Source organism: Chiloscyllium plagiosum, chromosome 12 (assembly GCF_004010195.1).
Source record: "Chiloscyllium plagiosum isolate BGI_BamShark_2017 chromosome 12, ASM401019v2, whole genome shotgun sequence".
Classification (NCBI taxonomy): Eukaryota; Metazoa; Chordata; class Chondrichthyes; order Orectolobiformes; family Hemiscylliidae; genus Chiloscyllium; species Chiloscyllium plagiosum.
Window position 1 is genome coordinate 3,129,701 of NC_057721.1, and position 5,988 is coordinate 3,135,688.

Here is a 5,988-nt window from a genome sequence, read left to right on the forward strand (position 1 = left end):
ACCCTGGGGAGAGCAGACTGACCCCACTGTGTCTCTGTTACTGACCCAGGGGAGAGCAAACTGACCCCACTGTGTCTGTATCACTGACCCCAGGGGAGAGCAGACTGACCCCACTGTGTTTGTATCACTGACCCCAGGGAGAGCAGACTGACCCCACTGTGTCTCTGTCACTAACCCTATGGAGAGCAGACTGACCCCACTGTGTCTCTGTCACTGACCCAGGGGAGAGCAGACTGACCCCACTGTGTCTCTGTCACTGAGCCAGGGATAGAAGATTGATCCCACTGTGTCTCTGTAACTGACCCAGGGGAGAGCAGACTGATCCAACTGCGTCTCTCTCACTGACCCCAAAGGAGAGCAGCCTGACCCCTCTGTGTCTCTGTCACTGAACCCAGGGTAGAGCAGCCTGATCCCACTGCGTCTGTATTACTGACCCCAGGGAGAACAGACTGACCCCACTGTGCCTCTGTTACTGACCCAGGAGAGAGCAGACTGACCCCACTGTGTCTCTGTTACTGACCCGGGGAGGAGCAGACTGACCCAACTGTGTCTCTGTCACTGACCGAGGGAAGAGCAGACTGACCCAAATGTTTCTCTGTCACTGACCTCAGAGGAGAGCAGCCTGATCCCTCTTTGTCTCAGTCACTGAACCCAGGGAGGGAAGACTGACCCTACTGTGTCTCTGTCACTGACCCAGGGGAGAGCAACCTGACCCCACTGTGTCTCTGTCACTGGCCCAGGAGAGAGCAGACTGACCCCACTGTGTCTGTATTACTGACCCAGGGTAGAGCAGCCTGATCCCACTGCGTCTGTATTACTGACCCCAGGGAGAACAGACTGACCCCACTGTGCCTCTGTTACTGACCCAGGGGAGAGCAGACTGACCCCACTGTGTGTCTGTCACTGACCCAGTGGATAGCAGACTGTCCCCACTGTGCCTCTGTTACTGACCCTGGGGAGAGCAGATTGACCCCACTGTGTCAGCATCACAGACCCAGGGGTGAGCAGCCTGACGCAACTGTGTCTGTATTACTGACCCCAGGGGGAGCAGACTGACCCCAGTGTGTGTCTGTCACTGACCCCAGGGGAGAGCAGCGTGACCCAACTGTGTCTCTGTTACTGAACCCTGGGGAGAGCAGATTGACCCCACTGTGTCTCTGTCACTGACCCTGTGGTGAGCAGACTGACACCACTGTGTCTCTGTCACTGACCCAGGGGAGAGCAGCGTGACCCAACTGTGTCTCTGTTACTGACCCTGGGGAGAGCAGATTGACCCCACTGTGTGTCAGTTACTGACCCGGGGGAGAGCAGCCTGACCCAACTGTGTCTGTAACACTGACCACAGGGGAGAGCAGACTGACCCAACTGTGTCTGCATCACTGACCACAGGGGAGAGATGACTGAGCCCACTGTGTCTCTGTCACTGACACAGAGGAGAGCAGACTGACCCCACTGTGTCCCTGTCGCTAACCACCACAGGGGAGAGCAGACTGAGCCCACTGTGTCTGCATCTTTGATCCCAGGGAGGGAAGACTGACCCCACAGTGTCTCTGTCACTGACCCTAGAGGAGAGCAGCCTGATCCCTCTTTGTCTCTGTCACTGACCCCAGGGAGGGAAGACTGACCCAACTGTGTCTCTGTCACTGACCCAGGGGAGAGTAGCCTGAGCCAACTATGTCTCTGTTACTGACCCAGGGGAGAGCAGCCTGACCCAACTGTGTCTGTGTCACTGACCCCAGGGAGAGCAGACTGATCCAGCTGTGTCTCTGTCACTGACCACAGGGGAGAGCAGACTGACCTCACTGTGTCTGTATCACAGACTCAGGGGAGAGCAGATTGACCCCACTATATCTCTGTCACTGACCCAGGGGAGAGCAGACTGACCCAACTGTGTCTCTCTCACTGACCCCAAAGGAGAGCAGACTGACCCACCTGTGTCTCTGTCACTGACCCCAGTGGAGAGCAGCCTGACCCCTCTGTGTCTCTGTCTCTGAACACAGAGGAGAGGAGACTGACCCAACTGTGTCTCTGTTACTGACCCGGGGAAGAGCAGACTGACCCAACTGTGTCTCTGTCACTGACCGCAGAGGAGGGCAGCCTGACCCCTCTGTGTCTCACTTACTGACCGGGGGGAGAGCAGCCTGATCCCACTGCGTCTGTATTACTGACCCCAGGGAGAACAGACTGACCCCACTGTGCCTCTGTTCCTGACCCAGGGGAGAGCAGACTGACCCCACTGTGTGTCTGTCACTGACCCCAGGGAGAACAGACTGACCCCACTGTGCCTCTGTTACTGATCCAGGGGAGAGCAGACTGACCCGACTGTGTGTCTGTCTCTGACCCAGTGGATAGCAGACTGACCCCACTGTGTCTCTGTTACTGACCCTGGGGAGAGCAGATTGACCCCACTGTTTCAGCATCACTGACCCAGGGGTGAGCAGACTAACCCCACTGTGTCTATATCACTGACCCCAGGGAGAGCAGACTGACCCAACTGTGTCTGTATCACTGACCCCAGGGAGAGCAGACTGACCCAACTGTGTCTCTGTCACTGACCATAGGGGAGAGCAGATTGACCCCACTGTGTCTCTGTCACTGACCCAGGGGAGAGCAGACTGACCCCCCTGTGTCGCTATCACTGAGCCAGGGACAGAAGATTGACCCCACTATGTCTCTGTCACTGACCCTGGGGTGAGCAGACTGACCCTAGAGTGTCTCTGTCACTGACCCCAGGCGGAGAAGACTGTCCCCACTGTGTCTCTGTCACTGACCCAGGGGAGAGCAGACTAACCCAACTGTGTGTCTGTCACTGACCCCAAGGGGGGAGCAGCCTGACCCAACAGTGTCTCTGTTACTGACCCTGGGAAGAGCAGATTGACCCCTCTGTGTCTCTGTCACTGACCCAGGGTAGAGAAGACTGACCCCACTGTGTCTCTGTGACTGACCCAGGGGATAGCAGACTGACCCCACTGCGTCTGTATCACTGACCCAGGGGAGAGCAGACTGACCCCACTGTGTCTCTGTTACTGACCCAGGGGAGAGCAGACTGACCCCACTGTGTCTGTATCACTGACCCCAGGGGAGAGCCGACTGACCCCACTGTGTCTGTATCACTGACCCCAGGGAGAGCAGACTGACCCAGCTGTGTCTCTGTCACTGAACACAGAGGAGAGGAGACTGACCCAACTGTGTCTCTGTCACTGACCCAGGGGAGAGCAGCCTGACCCAACTGTGTCTGTATCACTGACCCCAGGGGAGAGCAGACTGACCCCACTGTGTCTGTATCACTGACCCCAGGGAGAGCAGACTGACCCAACTGTGTCTCTGTCACTGACCACAGGGGAGAGCAGACTGACCTCACTGTGTCTGTATCACAGACTCAGGGGAGAGCAGATTGACCCCACTATGTCCCTCTCACTGACCCAGGGGAGAGCAGACTGACCCCACTGTGTCTCTGTCATTGAGCCAGGGATAGAAGATTGACCCCACTGTGTCTCTGTCACTGACCCAGTGGAGAGCAGACTGACCCAACTGTGTCTCTCTCACTGACCCCAAAGGAGAGCAGACTGACCCAACTGTGTCTCTGTCACTGACCCCAGAGGAGAGCAGCCTGACCCCTCTGTGTCTCTGTTACTGACCCGGGGGAGAGCAACCTGACCCCACTGTGTCTCTGTCACTGACCCTAGAGGAGAGCAGCCTCACCCCTCTGTGTCTCTGTCACTGACCCCAGAGGAGAGCAGCCTGATCCCTCTTTGTCTCTGTCACTGACCACAGGGAGGAAAGGCTGACCCCATTGTGTCTGTATTACTGACCACAGGGAGAACAAACTGACCCAACTGTGTCTCTGTCACTGACCCAGGGGAGAGTAGCCTGAGCCAACTATGTCTCTGTTACTGACCCAGTGGTGAGCAGACTGACCCCACTGTGTCTATATCACTGACCCCAGGGAGAGATGACTGACCCCACTGTGTCACTGACCCCAGGGAGAGCAGACTGATCCAACTGTGTCTCTGTCACTGACCCCAGGGAGAGCAGACTGACCCAGCTGTGTCTCTGTCACTGAACACAGAGGAGAGGAGACTGACCCAACTGTGTCTCTGTCACTGACCCGGGGAAAGCAGCCTGACCCAACTGTGTCTGTATCACTGACCCCAGGGGAGAGCAGACTGACCCCACTGTGTCTGTATCACTGACCCCAGGGGAGAGCAGACTGACCCCACTGTGTCTGTATCACTGACCCCAGGGAGAGCAGACTGACCCAACTGTGTCTCTGTCACTGACCACAGGGGAGAGCAGACTGACCCAGCTGTGTCTCTGTCACTGAACACAGAGGAGAGGAGACTGACCCAACTGTGTCTCTGTCACTGACCACAGGGGAGAGCAGACTGACCCAGCTGTGTCTCTGTCACTGAACACAGAGGAGAGGAGACTGACCCAACTGTGTCTCTGTCACTGACCACAGGGGAGAGCAGACTGACCCAGCTGTGTCTCTGTCACTGAACACAGAGGAGAGGAGACTGACCCAACTGTGTCTCTGTCACTGACCCAGGGAGAGAAGATTGACCCCTCTTTGTCTCTGTTACTGACCCAGGGGAGAGCAGCCTGACCCAACTGTGTCTATATCACTGACCCCAGGGGAGAACAGACTGACCGCACTGTGTCTATCACTGACCCCAGGGAGAGCAGACTGACCCCACTCTGTCTCTGTTACTGACCCAGGGAAGAGCAGACGGACCCCACTGTGTCTGTATTACTGACCCCAGGGAGAGCAGACTGACCCCACTGTGTCTCTGTTACTGAACCAAGGGAGAGCAGAGTGACCCCACAGTGCCTCTGTCACTGACACAGCGGAGAGCAGACTGACTCCACTGTGTCTCTGTCACTGACCCTGGGGTGAGAAACTGTCCCTACTGTGTCACTGTCACTGACCCTGTGGAGAGCAACTGACCCAACTGTATCTCTGTCACTGACCCTGTGGAGAGCAGACTGACCCCACTGTGTCTCTGTCACGGAACCAGTGGAGAGCAGCCTGACCCCACAGTGTCTATGTTTCTGACCTAGGGGAGAGCAGACTGACCCCACTGTGTCAGAATCACTGGCCCCAGGGAAAGCAGACTGACCCAACTGTGTCTCTGTCACTGACCACAGAGGAGAGGAGACTAACCCAACTGTGTCTCTGTCACTGACCACAGGGGAGAGCAGACTGACCCCACTGTGTCTGTATCACTGACTCAGGGGAGAGCAGATTGACCCCACTGTGTCTCTGTCACTGACCCAGGGGAGAGCAGACTGACCCCATTGTGTCTCTGTCACTGAGCCAGGGATCGAAGATTGACCCCACTGTGTCTCTGTCACTGACCCAGGGGAGTGCAGCCTGACCCCACTGTGTCTCTGTTACTGACCCAAGGGAGAGCAGACTGACCCCACTGTGCCTCTGTCACTGATCCGGTGGAGAGCAGCCTGACCACACTGTGTCTCTGTCACTGATCCTGTGGAGAGCAACTGACCCAACTGTATCTCTGTCACTGACACAGGGGAGAGCAGACTGAACCCACTGTGTCTCTGTCACTGACCCAAGGGAGAGCAGACTGACCCAACTGTATCTCTGTCACTGACCCTAGAGAAGAGCAGCCTGACCCCTCTGTTTCTCTGTCACTGACCCTAGGGAGGGAAGACTGACCCCACTGTGACTCTGTCACTGACCCAAGGGAGAGCAGACTGACCCAACTGCGTCTCTGTTACTGACCCAGGGGAGAGCAGACTGACCCCACTGTGTCTGTATTACTGACCCCAGGGAGAACAGACTGACCCCACTGTGCCTCTGTTACTGACCCAGGGGAGAGCAGACTGACCCCACTGTGTGTCTGTCACTGACCCAGGGGATAGCAGACTGACCCCACTGTGTCTCTATTACTGACCCTGTGGAGCGCAGATTGACCCCAATGTGTCTCTGTTACTGACCCGGGGGAGAGCGGAATGACCCCAGTG